Here is a 20548-nt window from a genome sequence, read left to right as displayed (position 1 = left end):
TGGTCTTCTTTATTGAATGCCCAACTCCCACGCCCATACGAGGCCATGGAAAATACCATGCCTTGGGTTTGGGCACCTTTGTCCTCAAAGTAGTAGCCTTGCTTTTCAACACTTTAAGGAGGTCTTGTGCAGAAGATTTATATTGTTTCAGCTCTTCCCTGCTGGCTGCTTCATGAGTTGAGAACAGTATTTAGCAAATAGTATGACCTCAGTAACTTTGGGCTAAATTAATAGGTGAGAGAATAAATGAACAAATAACTAGGACATGTACTTTATTATGACAGTTTACAGGTTCCATCCTTGTTTCACTTGGGGTTTAAAATCTTTCAATCAATCACTCTCCTTAAAATATACTTGTGAAGGTTAAATGAAATAATGCATGGAAATGCTTAGAAATCGTGTCTGTGGCTTGAGGAATGTTAATTAACTATTATTTTTGCCTTTCGCCTTTGCCATTATTTAAAAGAAAAGAATCTGCTGGTGCTATAATAATTTATTCCTCTAAAAATCAATGTGCAACCCACTGGCAAAAGAACATCTAGAGTCACAAGAGTATGTTATTGATGTTTGTCCATTCCTACCCTGTGCCTTCAACTAAGGCAACCCACACCTCCTTCTTGTTATTGGTGCACGTGCACACACACACACACACAATCCTAAATTCTTTCACTTCCCCTCCTAGGCTTGCATTCCCCCAAAACCTGACCTTTTAGGCTCCATCTCCCATTCTCAATCGGCACCTGCCTATTGGGCCTGACAATTGATTTGGCTTTCCCCTGCTTGACCTTGTTTTGATTTTCTCTTCCACACTCTCCATTTCAGTCTCAAGAAAGAGGTAGGAATTTCCTTTTGGTTTCTTCCACTACCAATGACCCCAGGAGCAGTACCTCTCCCAAGTAAGGCACGATCCATTTATGAAAGGCGATGTGCTGGAATATTTCTTGCAATGAGTTAGATGCTGTCCATATTGTGCCATGCACTATACATACTTGTGTATATGCCGAGTTTTTCAGCACATTTTAATGCTGTTTTTGTGGTCATCTTTGGTGCTTCGGCTGATATTTGGGTCGGCTTATATTCAAGTATATACTGTATTACAAATATTAGTTTTTGACACCAGGGATGAAAGGAGATAGAAGTTAGACTACTCATATTGGTTTGTTTCAGCAAAAGCAAAAGGGGAGTTTTAACAAGAATTATTTTTTCCTCTTTTATTTTTGTGGCTTTATCCACCCCTTTCCTTCTGTTGCCTCTGGTTTCCCAGTTTGATCATGTTTAGATGCAACCCTCCCATTAGGAGTGAATCCTGATTGTTTTATTGGATGTGCTTGACTTTTTCCTTTAAACGGCTTCATCTGAGCATCTATGGGATTTGTATCCGTTGCCAGATTCCTGAAGCTTCCTTCTGAGTCTTTCAACAAATCTGACAATTTGTCAAGACTAAAGACTTACCAGTTACCAAGAGCGAGCTTGATAAATCTGTCATCTGGACCTTTCACCTTCACTTCTGCTGTGGAAAGGAAATATTGATTTTCCTTTTAACCCACGGTGCCTTGTAAATAATTGTCATTTAGTGTTTTCTCATGCGTTGGTTGCATTTCTGTTGCTGTTGCTAGTTACATTAAGTCAACTCCAACCTATGGCACCCCTTTGTTCAGCAGAACAAACTGTGGCGTGCTCCTGGGCCCCTGTAATCCCCATTACCCATGAGCTGAGTGCACGAGCGTGGCATTATCTTAACCCATCTTGCTGAGTGTTTCCCTCACTGGCTCTTCTCTTTCCAAAACAAGGTGTTATTTACAGCAATTGGTCTAACCTGATGACACATGTAAATTAAGCAAATCCCAGTCTCATAGTATTCTGTGTCCCATAGAGTTTACATTAACGAAATGTTAGAATTAAACAGCCAGGGTTTCTTTTATTACTGTTGTTGTTATTGTTGTACTCTAATTTAACTGCTAGCACCACTGAAGCCTGGATGGTTCTCTTGGTATTTGAAATACCAGTCCAACATCATGATAATATACAAGTCACCACAATATGACAGATTGAAAGATGGGTAGTAACACTGTATATTCATAAAACCCCATCATACAGGAAGAAATCAAAGGTCATCAAAAAGACATAAAAGAAAGAAGAGACCATGAAACTTGCTTTTGAAAAAGGATACCTAAATCAAATGGAGGAAATGATTAATTAAATGAGCTAAACAGAAATTTCCAAAGGGCAGCCTAAGAAGAGAAAGTGAAGCCTTATATTCAAGTGTGCAAAAGCCTGAACTAAGAAAACCAGAGGGAAGAATCTGCTCAGCATCACTGAAGCTGAAAGATGCAAAGAAAAAAGTAAACATCACGTTGAAATTGTGAAGGACTTTATGGGCAGGCTATTGAAGGACCCTGCAAGCGTGAAAAGAAGGTGGAAAGTCTGTATAGAGTTGCTGTACCAAAAAGAGTTGTCAGCATCCAACCCCACCTCCGGGCGGTAGAATAGACCTAGGGAGAAACTGATGGCATTGAAGGAAGATGCCCAATGGGCACTGGAGGCACTGGCAAAAGAAAAACAAAGCTCTGGGAATTAACAGAATGCCAACAGGAATAGTTCAACTAACAGATGCAGCGATGAGCATGCTCATGAATAACTGCCAAGAAAATTGGAAGATAGCTACATGGCCAGCCAACTGGAGGAAATTATCACACAATATTATTAATGTGACATTCAAATAAAGTCTTGTGGTAGATAATTCAAAGACAATTACAGCAGTACACCGACAGGGTACAACATGAATTCAAATTGGATTCAAAAGAGGATATGGAATCAGGTACATCATAACTGAGGTCAGATGAGTCTTTGTTGAAAGTAGAGAATACCAGAAAGCTGTGTGCATGTGTTGTATTTACCAGGCAAAGACATTCAGCTCGTGCCGATAACAAGTTATGGATAACCCTGTGAAGAAGGGGAATTCCAGAACACATTGTGCTAATGTGAAACCTGTACATAGAATAAAAGGCAGCTGGTTTGAACAAAGTAAACGCTCACTGCCATCAAGTCATTGCTGACTAATAGCAACTCCCTGTGGGTTTCCAAGACTACAAAGGTTTATGGGAGTAGAAAGCCCAGTCTTTCTTCCTCAGAGCTGCTGGTGGATTTGAACTACAGACCACGTGGACCACAGCCCAAAGTGTAACCACTGTACTTTGAACAGGATAGGGAATACTAAATAATTTAAAATCAAGAAATTTGTGCATCAGGATTGTATCATTTCATCATTCTTCTTCAATACACAGGCTGAGCACATAATCTGGATAGCTGGATTGTGAGAACTTGGTACCAGGATCGGAGGAAGACTCATCAACAACCTAGGATGTTAAAATGACACATCCTTCACTGAAAGTAAAAAGGACTGATAAAGATCCAAGCCTTAAGCCTACAATGTAGACTACACCTCATCTACAGAAAACAAAAATCCTTTCAACTGGACTAAGCAACATCATGATAAACAAAGGAAAGATTGACGTTGTCAAGAATTTCATCTTGTTGGATCCACAATCAATGCCCATGGAAGCAGCAGTCAAGAGATCAAACAACATATTGAATCAGACATATCTTTGGCAAAAGACCCCTTTAACGTAGAAAGTAAAGATGTCTTGAGGATTAAGGTACACCTGATGCATATTTTCAATCACTCCAATATGTGAAAGCAGCACAGCGAATAAAGAAAGCCAAATAAAACTGATGCATTTTAATTATGGTGCTGGCAAAGAATGTCAACTAGACTGTTAATTAGCAGAACAACAAACAAATCTGTGTTGGAAGCCAAGAGTTCAACTGCTGTGTACTTTCCCAGCTCGTGCTTGGTAAAGTAGAATGTCAGCAAAGAAAAACAAAAGGGTCAGGTCCTCCATGCGATGGATGGAAACAGTGGCTTCAACAATGAGTTCCAACATGGCAAAGATTGCGAGGGTGGCGCAGGAGTAGGCAGCGTCTTGCTCTGTTGCAGCCAATCCAATGCTACATCGCCCCATTAGCTCTCATTCAGAATGTGCGTTGCTTCAGACTCCCAACTTGATTTATTTCTTTTAATCCAAGGTTATATCTTCAGCTCTTGAAATTGTTCTGAACTAGCAGGCAGTAACTTGGTGTTTGTGGAAAGCAAATGAATGAATGAGAAACAGCCTGGGGATCTGGTTATACCACAGGCTTTGTCATCCAAGAGAGCTGTATTAAAGCTTTAATTCTGCCGTTCCTCGACCACGCAAGCACTTTGAGTTCCAGGTTCTTTGGTAATACAAGTGGAATAACGCATTCAACTGCAACCTGAAGACCGGTGGTTTTAGTCTACCAAAGGACCCTGGAAAGACCCAACTATATGCTTCCATAAATAAGACAGCCAAGAACCGCCCCTGTATCCTACTTTGTCAAGTAGGGTCTTCATGGGTAACTTGATGCCCCCAATAAGCCCAACAGGTACTTGAGGGAGAGCTAAACGAGATACTTCATGTTGAGTTCTCAGCCCAGTGTACCTGGCATATTTTTAGAATGTGACAAATGTTGATTAGTATGTCTGTTATTTTCAGTGAAAAATCCTCCAATGTTAAGGCTTGTTAGAGATAATTGAACTCATTTAATGTTCTGAGTAGGGATGAGTGTACTGAAGACTAATTAATTTGTTCAATTAATCTATCAGCAAGAATTTACTTAGAGTCCCTTTGACCCAAGTGTGTGTGTGTGTGTGTGTGTGTATGTGTGTGTGTTGGGGGCGGGGAGGTGTCACACCCACGATGTTTTGGGCACTACACAAGACTTGCAAGAGTGGGCAAAATAGAAGGACAAATGTGACATAACAGCACGTAATCTGATTTATTCTCTGTGATCAGCAGAATGTTGTTCTACAATACTCGCTCTCTTTTGGTTTTGTTTGTTTGCTTTTGGACCCTTATGTGATGGGATGCTCACTGTCTTGTGAAGCAGCTTATTCTTTTGGAAGACAGTGATCAGCATTAGAAATTAGTACAGCCTTACCTCCCAAGCCCTTATATTCATTGACCCAACTCTGCCTTCTGAATACACCCAGAATAAGCTATTGTTTCCCTACCATGAATCAATAAAGTAAGGCATGTGAGCCCACCACCATTCTTTTTGTTTGTTTTTAAATAAAGTCTTATTGGAACACAGGCAAATCTGTGTTTACATAGTGGCCGTGGCTGTTTTTGTCCTACAGAAGGAAACTAGTGGTACCAGAAAGCTTATGGCCTACAACGCTGGAAATACTTACCCTGTTGTCCTGCATGAAACCATTTTTCAATCACCATTCTAGTTGAGAAAACTTCAAATACTTGAGGACAACTGACATGTCTTCTAGTAACATAGGAACCCCAGGGATGACCCGAGCACTCCAACTGGGAGCTAATGGAGAAAGACTGACTCAGGATCTTCACCTTCCTTGTTCTGGATGTCCATATTTTCAATAATGTGGCCAGGAATCAGGTTGGCCTTTGACTGACACACCACACTGGAACTTACTCACTCACTCACTGCTACTGAGTTGGTGCTGACTCACAGCTACTCTGTGGGACAGAGTAAAACTGCCCCTCGAGGTTTCCAAGACCTTAGCGCTCATGGCAGCAGGATGACTCATCTTTCTTCCACAGAGCAGCTGGTGCGTTTGAACTGCTGACCTTGCAGTTAGTAGCTCAATGCATAGCCCACTCTCTGCCAAGGCTCCTTTTAAATAGAGGACCAAGGAGCTGTTGTTAGTGTAAGTCTTTCCTACTCGACATGGGTGTAGTCTACCATGAGAAGCTATATAAAGAAGCTGACTTCTGTCTAGCTCATCCAGAGCAATTGGAAACAATGGGGCATGTACTCCCGCACTGACTCTGTCAGGCCCAAGCAGGTAAAGGATGACACCCTCAGATCAGATTTGAAGATAAGGTAATGAAGGCAAACATTGGGAGGTCAGGGCTACGCACACAGGCATTTGAGGGGTCCCGGGGTTAGAACAGGAGCTTGGGTGGCACAGCAGTTACGTGTTGGGTTGCAACCTGTAAGGTCCATAGATCGAAACCACCAGCCACTCGGCCGGAGAAAGATGGAACTTTTATTCTGACAAGCAGTTACAATCTCGGAAACTTCCAGGGGCAGTTCTACCCTGTCCTAGAGGGTTGATATGAGTCAGCATCGACTCAATGGCAGTGAGTTGAGTTTCAGGGGTTGGCAACAGTAAGGCTTTTCAGCATCCCCTCTGCTTGAATGAAACGCAAGGGGCATTGGTGCCTAGGGCTGCCATAAAGTGCACCACAAATAGGATAGCTTGCAGCCAAATCAACGTACTGTCTCGAGATTCTGAAAACTAGAGGTCAGAAATCAAAGTTTTCACAACACTGGTTCCTTCTAACGATTCCATTCTCCTCTTCTTTGACTGTTGCCGGCAATGTCATCATCCCTTGGCTTCTAGATACATCGCTCCAATCTCTATCATCAAACCACAGACTCCTGTATGTCTCCTGTGTTCTGAATCTAACTCTTTACGTCTCTCTCAATAATCTCTCACACAGCATAGGCCTATACCAGTCAGTGGTTCTAGAACCCACCCGAATCCAGTATGGCCTCGTGTGAATTTGACTAGATTTTTAAAATGTGTTGCCTGCCACACAATAGGTGGTGTTGTGATTGTGAGTTGGGTTGCAATCCACAAGTACAAATCCCTCGGCTGCTCCATGGGAGAAAGACAGGGCTTTCACCCAGAAACCATTGTAGTTGACAACCAAGTCTCCTCAAGGAGTTATAGGAGTTGGCACTGACTCAATGGCCCTGAGTTGGTTTCCATTTGGTGTTACACAGTAAGATCATAATCACAGGTATTGGGAATTAGAACCTCCACATGTGGCTGGGAGAACACAATTCCAGCCACACAGAAGGCGAATGTTCCAGGAACACTGGTATTTGGAGCCATAGAAGATCCCAACTGGATCTGTGAGAATAGATGCAAACTCTGCTAGAACCAAGCCAAAAGGAGGGTGAGAAAGAAGGAGGGGAGAAGATCCTGACTGTACTGTTCTCCCATTCTCTGCCTTTTATGGGTGAAACCCAACCGGGGCTTCTGAAAAGCAAGAAATCCTTGGACATGAGCCCCACAGGTCACAGGACAGGGAAGGGCAGAGAATAAGTATGTAAGATTGAGTGAAGGTAGAGACGAGGAGGGCTAACAGGCTGAATAACGACTGAATGAACAGATAATAAATAAAGTGGGCTCACTTCCCGCTTCAAATGGAACTGCCCAAATGAATAAAAGACATGTGACCCACTATATGCCCTCTATCCCAGAGCGTACCCAATTGCTACTGCCACTCCATGCTTTCCACCTCAACACAGTTTCGCCCTGTGCTCCACTTCCCCCGTGCCTCGCCCTAGCCTCCCCTGACCCCCCGGGGCTGTGGCGAGCCCGTGAGGAGTCTGGATTTTATTTGAGAGGTGGTAGAGGAGAGCAGTAGTTGTGATGGACCATGTTGGGACATTTTCAAAGAGAGAGCTTGAAGGCCTGAACTAATTCCCCAAATCTAAAATGCATTCCAGGACCTAGTGTTTTAAAAAATAAAAATGTCAGTGTCGCTGCATTTGATGGAGAAAAACTGGTGGCTTCTGAGAAGCCTCGCTCAGACCGACGTTGGTGTCACAGGCAGACGTTTGTCACCAGACACCTCATTAGCACATGTCTTGGGCGGTCGTTTTATGCTCAGATGGCCTGCTCACAGCATCGACTTGTACTGCAGAGACAGCCAGGCTCTCCGTGCGTTATGCCAGGAGCATTATGCAGGGAGCAGTCTGGTTGAGCAATGGGTGTGTCTCGGAGAGCGAGAGGGAAATCCTCACTGCTGTGAAGCCACCAGTGACCGTCCCCGCCTCCTGCTTGTCATCCCTCTTCTGTCAGCTGAGTGCATGTGTGGTTGAAAAGGTTCAGAGCTCACTGCCTCCAGGGAAAATCCTCGGGCTGCTGGATCTTCAAGGCCCCAAAAGCACTTGAAAGCCTCCTTTGGTCTGCCACTACACGTCAGTTGTTGACTTTTGCATAAGGGGTGCAAGACAAAACTGGGCCCTGAATTGGAGAGGGCTGTGCATCTATCACCCCCAACTCAAAATGCACTGTCATCAAGTTGATGCTGACTCACAGGGAGCCCATAGAAGAGGGCAGGTCTGCCTCTGTGGGTGTCTGAGACTGTTAGTGCTTTATGGGAGTAGAAAGCTTCGTCTTTCTCCTGAGAAGTTGCTGGTGGTTTCAAACCATTGGCCTTGAAATAAGCAGCATAATGTGAACCACTGCGATACCAGGGATCACCTGTATTTCACAGCAAAATGAGGAGCTGATTCCAAGGGCCCAAGTGGAAAGCAAATGTTTTGAGAATGATGAGGGCAACAAATGTACAAATGTGCTTGACACAATGGATGTATGTGTGGATTGCAATAAGAGTTGTATGAGCGTCCAATAAAATGATTTAATTTTTTTTTCAAAAAGTGAATATGGCCCTTCAACACCTCTTAGCTCTCAAACTGAACTCACCCCTGTGACTCTTTCAGCCGAATGAGAGGCCTACGAGGTAAACAATAGCATCAAGAGGGTATGCGCTGCTTAGAACATCCAACCAAATAAGATTTTTGTTTTGTTTTGGGGTTATTTTTATTTTTTGTTTTTAAAGGAGCATTGGTCCAGGGAGAAAGCCCAGAAGGAAAGAAGGGATAGGAAAGGAGAAATGGGAATTATAAATACAAGGAGAATGTGGGAAGACAGCTGCCAAATTGCAGGAATTGCCATCAATCTCATCAAACAAAATGGGTATGCGTTGTGGTATGGAAAACAAACTTGCTTTGTAAATATTCACGCAGATCACAAGTTTGAAAAATACTACAGGCATATACATACAATTGGGACCCCCAAGATAGAAATCTCTCTTTTTTCCCCAACTCAGATCCACACACACCAACAACTCATCGCCCCATCTTCACCAACCTGGGCCAGTCCCCGACTGTCTAATTTCTTACATAAAACCTACAGCCAGATGCCAGCAGGGTCACGAGTCATGAAACACAACTGCTGTCATCTTAGACCAATGAACTCACCGAACAAAACCACCCCTTCCTCCCCAAAGCTATTTACACCTAGAAAAGCATCCTTCCGTTTAGATGAACCAATGAGATGGAATCAGAGCTGAGCTGCAGCCGTTCGGTGACGTCTGGTCGCAGTCTCCTCTTGTGCCAGGCTCACAATGGTTGGAATGTTTGAGCTCACAATTGCACTCCCCGAGTCCACCTATTTAGTCTCTTGTTCACTGACCCTCTCCCAAGAACGATGCCGTCACTCATCCTCACTTCTGAGGAGCATTCTGGCTGTACTTCCTTCACGACAGATTGGTTGTTTTCTGGGCGTCCACGGTACTTTCGATATTCTTCCCCAATGTCACAATTCAAACGTATCACTTCTTCCCCAGAATTCCTTATCCGCAGTCTAGCTGTTCCATGAATATGAAGCGATTGAAAATGCCATGCCTTGGGTCCGGTGCACCTTAGTCCTCACCGTGACCTCCCTGCTTTAAAACACTTCAAACACCGCTTGTGCAGCAGATTTGCCTAACGGAATGCGTGGTGTGATTTCCTGACTGCTCCTTCCATGAGCGTTGACAGTGGATCCACGTAAAACTAAATCCTGGACAGCTTCAATGGTCTCTGTGTTTATCGTGATGTTTTTGTCTGTTGGTTGGTTGGTTTTTTAACAGTTTCATTAGCATATAATTCACAAATCATACAATTCAGTTCAATCATATTATCTAATCATCACCACAATCCATTGATTTGAACATTTTCTTTGTTCTTAGCTCCCCATTTCCCCTCAGCCCCCCCCCCACCATGCCCCCAAACTATCAGTCCAGTTACTGTCTCTCTAGATTTACCTATCCTGGATTTTATATACAGAAAAACATTTTTAAAAGAAAATTCATAACACTAACAAAGTGAAACTGTGAAGAAGCTCAATTGGAAAGAAAACAGAAATAATTAAAACCTAGAACAAATTAAAAATTAGTCAAAGGGGAGATCAAATGATAAGCTATTACATTATAACCTAACTCTGACATAATTGACTTTCCAATGCTTCTGTCTGATAACAAGACTATTCACGTCCCTCAACTATGGTCACAGGGAGTTTACTGGAGGCTTAGTCCATGTGGGGACCCTACAAATGGAGTTGGGGCTTCCACTATTTAAGCTCTGCTATCATTCCCCCCTTCAGATTTATATCTGTGAGAACTTGGGTTGTTTTCACCTTGGGTCAATCTATCTAAGTGTTTCCAATGATCTTGGGTTTCAGCAAGCAAGTGGTGTCAGCTGCATCTAACAGGTCATTAGTGGGCTTCCTACAATCCCAAGTCCATGTTCTTCTTCCTAGAGTCCAGCTTCTTGGATTCTTGCTCAGCATACAAAATGGATAAAAACAATGAAAAGCTATATCTCTGACACACACTTATCCTTAGCCATTGCTTGGTGTGACCAAATTCCAAATTAAATCACAACGTCCTTAGAATTCATCAATCAAATTCACTGAGGGTCTCCGAGACTAAATTTCATAATTCTTTTCCCAATTGGAGTGACTGGCAAAATTTTGGTAATATCTGTAGGTAACTACTGGATTAATGATAAGTTTCTGATTTTAATTGTGCTATGTAAAAGAATATTCTTTTTTAACTTTTAAAAAACACTTTATTGGCATATAATTCACATGTCATAAAATTCAATAGTTCAATCACATCAAGAGGGGGTTGTACAATCATCACCACAATCAGTTCTAAAACATTTTCCTCATTCTTGCTTTCATTGTTTATACTCCCCGTTTGCCCCCAACCTCCCCTGCCATGCGCCCAAGAAACCATTGATCCAGGTACTGTCCCTACAGAATTCTCTCGCCTGGATTTCATATATATAAACATTTTATAAAATGTAACAAAAATAGCAAAGCAAGACTGATTAAAAACCACAATCAAAAAGACAGCAAAACATATAAAAAACTAGAACAAATAGATCAAAAGGTATATTAAATTATACATTTTAACCTGACTGCATCTGCAATCATCCAATTTTCAATGCATTCTGCATCTTTGCCAGGCTGTTCACATCCTGGTCCAAAGTCAGAGGGGATTTGCCAGAGTTTAATCTACTTGTATTTCCTCTTCACTGTGTGTGTGTGTGTGTGTGTGTGTGTGTGTGTATAATCTACTTGTGTTTCCTCTTCACGGTATATATATATATATATAAACAACTTTAACATAGGTCCAAGGGAGAGCAAATGATGAGAGAGCACATTCTCCCCTCGCTCCATCTGCCGTAATAGAACGCCCAATGCCCTCCACCTGACCACAAGGGTATTCACACCCCTCACCTACAATCAGAGGAGACTCCCCAGAGGTTTAAGTCATGTATGGAGTCTGAAAATGGACTTGGGTTGCTTTTTTAAAATAAATCACTTTACTGGGGACTCTTACAGCTCTTGTAACAATCCATACATCAACTGTGTCAAACACATTTTTCCATATGTTGCCATCATCATCTTCAAAACATTTTCTTTCTGTTTTTGCCCTTGGTATTGGCTCCTCTTTTTCCCCCTCCGTCCACCACCCTACCCCACTCATGGACCCCTGATAAATTATAAATTATTATTCTTTTAATATCTTATACCATATGCTGTCTCCCTTTACCATGTTTCTGTTGTTCGTCCCCCTGGGGTGGGGGAGTGTTTATATGTCAGTCATTATAATTGGTTCCCCTTATGGATGTGCTTTATACAATTGATGTATGTATATGTATGGATTGTGGTAAGAGTTGTTTGAGTCCCTAATAAAATGTAAAAGAAGAAAAGAGAAAAAATGATTAGGGCAAAGACTGTACAGATGTGCTTTATACAATTGATGTATGTATATGTATGAACTGTGAAAAGAATTGTATCAGCCCCAATAAATTGTTAAAATAAAAAAATAAATAAAATAATTGGTTCCCCTTTTCTCCCCCACATTCCTCTAGTTATTTAATGCTTCCTTCTCCTCACTATCATGACCCCGGTTCTACCTTCCAAATCTGGCTTGACCAGAGCATGTACACTGGTACAGATATGAGTTCAACACACAGAATCCAGGACAGACAGACCCCTCAGGAACAGTAATGGGAGTAATGATTCCAGGAGGGTAAGAATATTCACATGTGTGTGTGCATGCGTGTGTGTGTGTGTCTGTGTGTGTGTGAGAGAGAGAGAGGGGGAGAGAGAGAGATTTGGGTGAGATTTTATAAGAAAATGGTTTTCCTTTCAATAATTCATACCCATTTTTTTCTGACACTGATTGTAACACCGGCTTCCCGCAGCCCCCACCCCGACAACAATTGTGAGCATGGCACAGGAGGAGACAGTGACTAGACAGCACCCAAGGACAGCCACCAGAGGCTCAAGTCTGATTCTATCTCTTTGGCTCCTTTAGACTGTAACTGCACTCTTCACACTTTCTCCCAGCGTCGATGTTTTCCTTCGTCCTGTCCTGCCCCGTCCTGCCTTCTGAGCTTTATCCCTGGATAAATGCCACCTTTTCCTCTCCTGTGGTTGATTGTTCTAGATAATGGGCACCTCCATGGTGTTATAGCTCACCTTATAGGCCTGTTGATAGTTGATGTAAAATTGATCCACAGGGTGAATTCAATTCCAGACCTGAAAGTGACAAAGGCCGCAGTCCCACAAGTCTTCATCAGACCAGCAGGCCTGATCTAATTTTACAATGTTGAGATTTGTTCCACATTTTTCTCCCTCTCAATCAAGATGTCCAATTGTGACCCCTTCCTGAGCGGTCAGCAGTGGTGGCCAGGTACCATCTAGATCTTCCAGGGTCAGAGGTTGTGAAAGTTGGCGTGTGTGTTTTCCGTTAGTCCTTTGAACTAATTGTTTCTTTGTGACTTTGGCTTTCTGTTCATTCGCTTTGTTTTTCAGTCTTCGATAATTGTACCTTAGATGACTTTTCACAAGCTTTTAAGGCCTCAGTTGCTACACACCAAAGTATGATGTACAACATTCTCTTTGTGAACTAAGGTAGCCCGTTGACCTTAGTACCCTAATATATTCATCAATATATTTGCAGCACATATAAATACATTTGTAGAAATAACTTGTCATACTTCTATATATTTGTAGATGTAATCCAATTTGCCTTCCCCCACCCCTGTTCAGCCTCAGTGTCTATGTATCCACTGTTAGATGATTATTACTGATATTGCAGGATGGCGTATGTAACAGTATTTACCTCCGTGTCCTTTAACTCTGGTGCCCTTCCTAGTGTCTTCCTTTGCCTTGGTCATTTTGTGCTGACCTTCCCTCTATTGTATATTGCTCTTCCCTCCTCCCAAGCCTAATACATATCTGCCCTCTAGTGAAGGAAGTCCTGTGATGTCGTGGGTTACACATTGGGCTGCTAACCTCAGGCCAGCAGTTCTAATCCACCAGTTTCTCTGATGGAGAAAGATGAGGCTTTCTGCTCCTGTAAAGACTTACAGCCTTTGGGACCCAATGGGACAGGTCTCCTCTGTCCTAAAGGCTTGCTGTGTGTTGGAATTGACTCGCTGCTGTGTGTAGTGGGACCCTCTGGTTAGTAACCCATCATCTCTTGCCTTCCCAGTTCTACTAACTTTCAAAGAATGGTTATTTCATGTAGACGCACAGAATGAGTGTATATAAACAATGAGTGATTATTATCTGCATCTTGAATTTTTACAGTCGTTGTCTCATACAAAGGGGTAAGGCACATTGTCCCTTTATGATTAACTGATTTCACCAGTAATGTCCGCTAGGTTCATTCATGTTGTGGAGGGTTTCACAGATCCCTTATTCTTTAACATCGTGCGTGTGCATGTGTGTGCTATAATTTGTGTATTCATTCACCGGGCGATGGGCACTTAGGATGTTTCACCTTTTCGCTATTGTGAAGAGTGCTGAGATGAGCTTGGACGTGCACATAGCTAGTTGTGTCATGGCTCTTCTTTCTCTCGAGTATGCACTTAGGTGTGAGATTACTGGAGCATGTGGTTTTTCTACTTCCAATCTCTTTAGGGGAGCGCCCTAGTGTTTCCCACGGTTGCTGCACCATTTTATACTCCCACCTGGAGTGTACGAAGGTCAAAGGAAACACTCTGCATCTTAGGAAAACACAACGAAATGCTTAAGAGGCATCATGTTTGAAACTCATTCACAAATAATTCAAAAAAGAATCTATGAATATGGATAATAATAGGTCGACTGTGGGAAACCAATTGCTGCTGAGTCGATACCAGCTGAAAGGGGACTTGAAGTGCAATTGTACTCCACAGGGTTTTCAGCTGCTGGTTTTGTCATAATTCTATTACTAGAACATCCTGACAGAAGGACTTGAACTTCCAACCTTTCAGTTAACAGCTGAGCACATTCATTGCTTGTCCATTCAAGGACACATATAACAAAATATTATTAATAAGAGAATCTGGGTGAAATGTATATGGGAATTATTCTTCACTATATAAATGTTCTATACAGTTGAAATGACTTCATTATAAAGTTGCAGAAAACTAGGCCCATCATATGCTTACTACTAAAATGATAGTGATTTTAGGCAAGCTAGCATTTCCAAGTGAGCCAAAAATAATATCTACTGGTTTGTCATTGTGGTACTAACATGAGTCATTTCCTCTTTCAGCTAAAGAAACCTTCTCCTGTTCATGAAGCCAGACACTAAGGATGCTTCACACATGAATTATGCTGAAGGTAGGGAATTTGGTCACGTGCTCTTTTGTCACACGGCCATCAGTCTGACTGCTCATTTCACCAACAAACACTCTGTGGGCTCACCAACGATCATTTCAAACCAATGTTCATAGCCTCTCATCTTGCTCTTTTCAAGTACCTTTTAGTCTCCCTCACTTGTCCTGCCTCAACTCTCATCCCTGTATCCACTTTTCTCAAGAAAAAAAAAATCCAAAATGTCATTAGTTGTGATCTTAACCTAAGTTCTCTAGCAAAACCAGAGAAGATGATATAGGCATATTTACAAAGAGGTCTACACCCAAGAAATGGCTTATGTTGTTCTGGACGCCGGCAACTTCCAAATCCATGGACCAGATGTCAGCCTGGAGGCTTCTCCTGACTCACATAGCTGCAGCACCTGGGAACCCAAGATCAGCAGGCCAGACAGCAGCAGGCCTCTGATTGCAGAGGTGAATGAATTCAAGATCAAGTTGTAAGTCTGCTGACAACTCCCAGGATTTGCAGACAATGCAGCAGACTGCTGACACAAGTCCAAAGAACCAAAGTGTAGATGGCAAGCCAGATACAAGTTTTCCCACAGCATCCACTTATATTTGAAGCAGGCCACACCGCAGAATAATCTCTCATAGGTCTTAACTGCTAAACTGAGAATCCTGGCCAAGCCAAGTTGACACAAAGCCTTAAATATTACAGGCAATTTCTAAAGTGGGCAGGACCAACAGTAGTCACCCCCAGAGGCTTGTGGGAGGGCAGGGCTGGAGCACCATGCTGAGGTGGAGGAAGAGCTCCCAGATGTGCAGAAACTGAGAAGGCGTGAGAAGATGGACGCGGTGGAGAAGGGGGCCACTACCTAGGTCTCCAAGCCTTGAGAGTGACCATGCTGGGGCTGGCCACCTAAGCTGCAGTGCTACTTCCCCAGCAGCTGGGGCCAAGGAGTGGAGAAGCCCCTCCCCACCTCCCCCACTCCTGGGCAGCCTTGATTCTGGCTGGGCAGGTGGGGGTGGGCCGGGGGGGGCAGTTCTGGTGGCAGCAAGGGCATCCCCCCCCCGAAAAGCATTAAGCTCCTGGCGGGGGTCCCACTTATTGGCGGGGTCCTGTGTGCTGCCTTGGTCTCAGGGGTCTCCCAGAGTTTGAGGCTCAGTCTGGAGATCCTTTTGTGACCTCTATAAAATATTCTATGAGGCCTGTCCGTGAGTCAGCACAGTCCAGAACATTGTCTACATGTGTGCACAGAGTAGGCTTAAGGCTTATGCTTCAATCCTGCTATCCTTAAGGTGGTAGATTTTGATTTGAACTAAATGTTGAAAACACCATGCTTGCTGTTTCCATTCACCCTGTTGGAGTGTGGGTTTTAAAGTCCATGAAGAAATTGAGAATGTGGCAAGCCATGTGGTGCACACAAGTGCACCAGCGAAGTTGTGATGTTTCAAAGGACAGTTCTGGCTCTCTGGATACTATCACAGAATTTCTTAATCATCACAGTAAGCTTGATATTATCAGAAACGTTCCAGCTACTTCTCTATGTTTGCATCCCTCTGACCTTCAAAAAGTTGCAGAGGTGATCTGAAAGAAGGTGTGGTCCTGTGGGCTCTGTGTTGAGACGCCATCGGTTCCAATGGAGTGAATTCAGAAAGGAAGGTGTGCGGTGACCAAGCCCCCGGATTTGAGTTCAGCGAAGCGAACTCAACATAAAGACTGGGATGGAGAATATATGAAAGCAGATCATTTCATTTTGCCAAAAGACATTTGATAGAGATGGGTAACTTACAGGGTGGAAACATGGCTCGCTAGGAAATTCGAGCTGAGCACAATGTGGCTATCAAGGCAGATATTGACTGACCTATTTCAGAACGAAGAGAATTAAGATATGGCAAAGAGAAGGTTAAAGAGATGAAACTTTCAGTTTGAAATATCGATGGATGTCTGATGAATGGCCACATTTATGTATGAGGAGGTGCAAAAAAAAGAAATAATATCCTACGAGATGAAAGATGTTATTGGGGTAAATGTATTAAAGAAAAGTTGTAGGGAAGGGAGGGTAATCTCAGAGAGGGCCTGTGCACAGCCACCCCTCGCTGCCTTCAGACTGGATTGTCAAATGGAAGATGGCCTGTCCCTCAAGCTAGCGCCTTGAGAAGAGTGGAGCCACCTCTCTTGGGCATGAAGTGGCTGATGAAGTGTTGGATGCAAGCTGGCCTGAGTGGAGCTCCTGCTGACGCCCGTGCCCCTGCCCAGATGAAATGGTGGCCGGGTGCCATTTGAGTGCTTGCAGAACACATTTTTTCTACTACCGGAAGAAGTTAATAATTGTTGCAATCAATTAGTATAATGTTGGAAAAGAAGGTAGAGAGTCTTCGTGAGTCTCTCTGCTTTTATTGTTGATGTAAGTAAATTTCCCTGTTGTCACGTTTGAATGTGATCAGATTGCTGATATCCCCTACTGTCTCCCAATGAAAACTTTCTCAAAAGATCATCCCCAGATCTTCTGTGAAATAATTGTGCTCTACTTTTCTCTTGACACAGTTGCTTAGAGGTTGTGACTGTCTTTCTCTGACTTTTAGTAAATGTAAAGAAGATATCATCAACAATGACTTTGTGTTGTACCCTGTAAAGTCATGTGCTTTTAATTATTCTGGGCCTTTGATGACAGTATGTCTAATAAAACATACCCTTCTATTGATCAATAAAATTACATTTCCCAAAAATATATACTACAGGTGATTTCCCTAGCAGTGCAATTATAAAGAATTTTCATTTTCCTTTTTCATGTTTTTCTGTGCTTTTGAGGTTTTCCCACAATGATTGTGTTTCTTTTGAATAATCAGAAAAAGAAGGGTTGTGTTTGTTTTTATTTTCCTCAACAGCTCTACATCATTTCCCATCTGCTTCCCTTCCACTGTGTGTTGACTTAAGGTGATTCCGACTCATGGCGACCCTGTGGTGTATTGCAGAGTGGAACTTCGGTCCATGGGGTTTTCCTGGCAATGACCTTTCAACAGCACATCGCCAGTCTTTCTCCTGAGATTCTCCTGAAATCCCTCAGAGGCTCCCTGCCATAGCTACTCCAGAACTCACTAGCATTGAGTCAGCTATGACTCGTAGAAACTTAGAGCAGAGTAGAAAGCCTAAGTTCTCTAAGATTGTAAATCTTTATAGGATTTACCGACTGTCTTGTCGTTCTCCCTCAGAGCAGCTGGTGGGTTTGAACTGCTGTCCTTGCAGTTAGAAGCCCAACATCAATGCTTAGGACACCAGGGGCCCACATTTTGTCACTGTGTTGTCTTTACCCTCCATCCTAACCTGATAACATACATGATCACAAGACTCATGTAGGGTGGATGGGCTCTGGAGCATCCTTTCTGCCTGTGGTAGGGACACCACTTCCGGGTGCCACGCCTCCCTGACATACCGAGCCACATTCCTCTGTGGAGAGCTCAAAAACAACCACTTGCTTCACCCCCCTCCAATATTCCTTTGCCATTCGGGAGCTGAGAGTGGATAGAATGACTTCACTCCCATGTATGTCCTCCCCTTCTTGATGATTCCGGCACATGCTCCAATTTTATCTCCCTATGATTTCAGAACTGGCTGGGAAGTATTCGTAAAGTATTATTACTCCACTGTATATATGAAGAAGCCAAGCTCTAGGATTTTCCTAGGTATATTCTATACTAAAATGGAATTTGGACTCACTCAGGCACCAGCACAACATGTGTAACCCAGAGGCTATATAGTCTCTCAGATAAAATTAAGAACTCATGAAGATAGGATCCTGATTGGATCGTGGATGAAGAAAGTTATAGGCAAAATGATCCTGGGACTTATCACAGCCACTAGAAGATACACGTACCAGTCTTCCAACAAAGAAAACTAGCGCCGTGAGGACCATTTGCATGGGGGCAGCAGACTGTATTTAAGAGTTCCTCCTAGCCCACAGTTCTCATGTTGCCATTGTTGACACTTAGGTAGCACACGACCTAGAGAATAGACGCAGGCTACTTCGAGACATTGCTCTCTCCTCTAGGGGCTGCTTGTCTGGGCACCAAAGACCCCCTATTGGTTCGATGAAGGAAAGGCAGACAAGGCGGACCGGACTATGCTGAGTTCTAAGTGGTCTTTCCCCTATTGTAATAGGAGTTCTAGAAAAGCACCATGTAGTTTGGGCTGTGTTGCTATTTATGATCGCTCTATAGACCTTGGGGGGTTGTTTTGGTTTCTGACTTACAGGATTTTGACTTGAAGACTTGTCTCTCTCTACTTCATAAAATTTGATATTTTGAATCAGCTAGGTAGCCATCCTGGGCAGTGATTTAATTAGAAATCCCTTATTCTCTTTCCTAAATCATGTGCTCTCACAGATAGCAAAGTAATGCAGCTCACTGGCCACTGAGTCGACGCACAGTACCCTATGAGACAGGAGAGAATTGAGCCTATGGGTTTCCAAGACTGTAACTCTTTAATGGAGTAGATAGCCTCATTTTCTTCTGAGAAGCCAGCTGGGGTTTTGAACTGCTGACCTTGTGGTTAGCAGCCCAATGGCTACATATTTGTCTGTGGTCCCCATAGGTATTCATTCCCTTGGTCTCATTGTGTACAGAAGGGCCCTTTAGTTTTGGTAGAGTCCCTGGGTAGTACAAATATTTAAGTGCTCAGTTATTGATCAAAGCGTTGGAAGCTCAAGTCCTCCCAGAGGTACCTCAAAAGAAATACAAGTTCATGTACTTCGGAGGAAACTCAGTGGAGCACACTTTCACTCCAGCATCCATGGAGTAACCAGGAGTCGAAACAACTTGACAGCATTTTTAGGTTAGTGTTGGTACCCACTCTACTGCTCACATCTAGGTTAACTCTCAAAGGGCTCTTAGTCCCCTGGTTGATCTCCTTTTCCTACTTCCACATTTCCTACTTCCCCATTAACCTCCGCTCTTAATACAGTCTGGCGTTTGGTTTGCGAGGCTGGTTCTGGTGTCAATGAATATCTGTAAGACACAGGCAGGGACTTGCTTGGAGAGCAGCAACGTGGCCTTCCAAGAGAAACAGACATGTAGCTCAGTTCCAGGATGCAAGGAACACTCAATACAGCGTTCCAAGTACATGAAAGAATTAAGATGATGGGGTGGGGGTGGTGGTGACGGAGACTGCCTCTCTCTGAAAAGGAGGGATTGGTGTTAACAGTAGAAAGGCTAATCCTGTCTAATACTTGGCCTTTCATCTTGTTCCCTAGTCTTTTTGAATTAAATGATAGCCTTAACCATTCTGTTGCAGTGGTAATGATTCCTCCCAGCCAAAATCAATCTCTCTCTCTCTCTCTCTCTCTCTCTCTCTCTCTCTCTCTCTCTCTCTCTCTCTCTCTCTCTCTCTCTCTCTGGCACCTTCTCCCTAGGGAGAACAAAACTCCATTTCACCTGGCATGCCAGGCTTTTTTGCAAGCACTCTGGCATCTGCTAGAATCTGTTGATCCAAACCTCTCACCTCCAGCCCCTTTCTAGGCCTCATCTGCACTGCGTGTTTTGAAATACATCCGAGGCTCTGTGTCCATCCTCTTTTCACCTACCACGCTTGTCTGCCAAAGTCTCAAAATTCTTATCATTTGAGCCCCTGTTTTGACTAAAGTACTTGTTTTGACAAAACTTTCACACTTGGGTAGGAGAGGAAGCACATTCGTTTATGGCTAGAAATGTGTTTATTTGATGACCTGGCTAGTAGTACTCTAGACAGAGGGCTTAGCATCAAGACACGGGG

At 43.2% G+C, this 20548-nt stretch overlaps 1 protein-coding gene and 1 pseudogene across 1 annotated transcript in view; both read left to right on the top strand.

Annotated features, from left to right (window-relative positions):
* The window catches only part of PRLR (prolactin receptor), a 245733-nt gene that overhangs the window by 164746 nt on the left and 60439 nt on the right, over positions 1-20548 (top strand). Inside the window, exon 2 of the mRNA XM_075540927.1 lies at positions 14739-14806. The gene's annotated coding sequence lies outside the window, so the exon portion shown is untranslated. The remainder of the gene's footprint in view (positions 1-14738; positions 14807-20548) is intronic.
* Positions 5858-17068, top strand: LOC142439940 (N-acylneuraminate cytidylyltransferase-like; annotated as a pseudogene).

Source organism: Tenrec ecaudatus, chromosome 2, assembly GCF_050624435.1.
Source record: "Tenrec ecaudatus isolate mTenEca1 chromosome 2, mTenEca1.hap1, whole genome shotgun sequence".
Lineage (NCBI taxonomy): Eukaryota > Metazoa > Chordata > Mammalia > Afrosoricida > Tenrecidae > Tenrec > Tenrec ecaudatus.
This window is presented reverse-complemented; position numbering and strand designations above follow the sequence as displayed.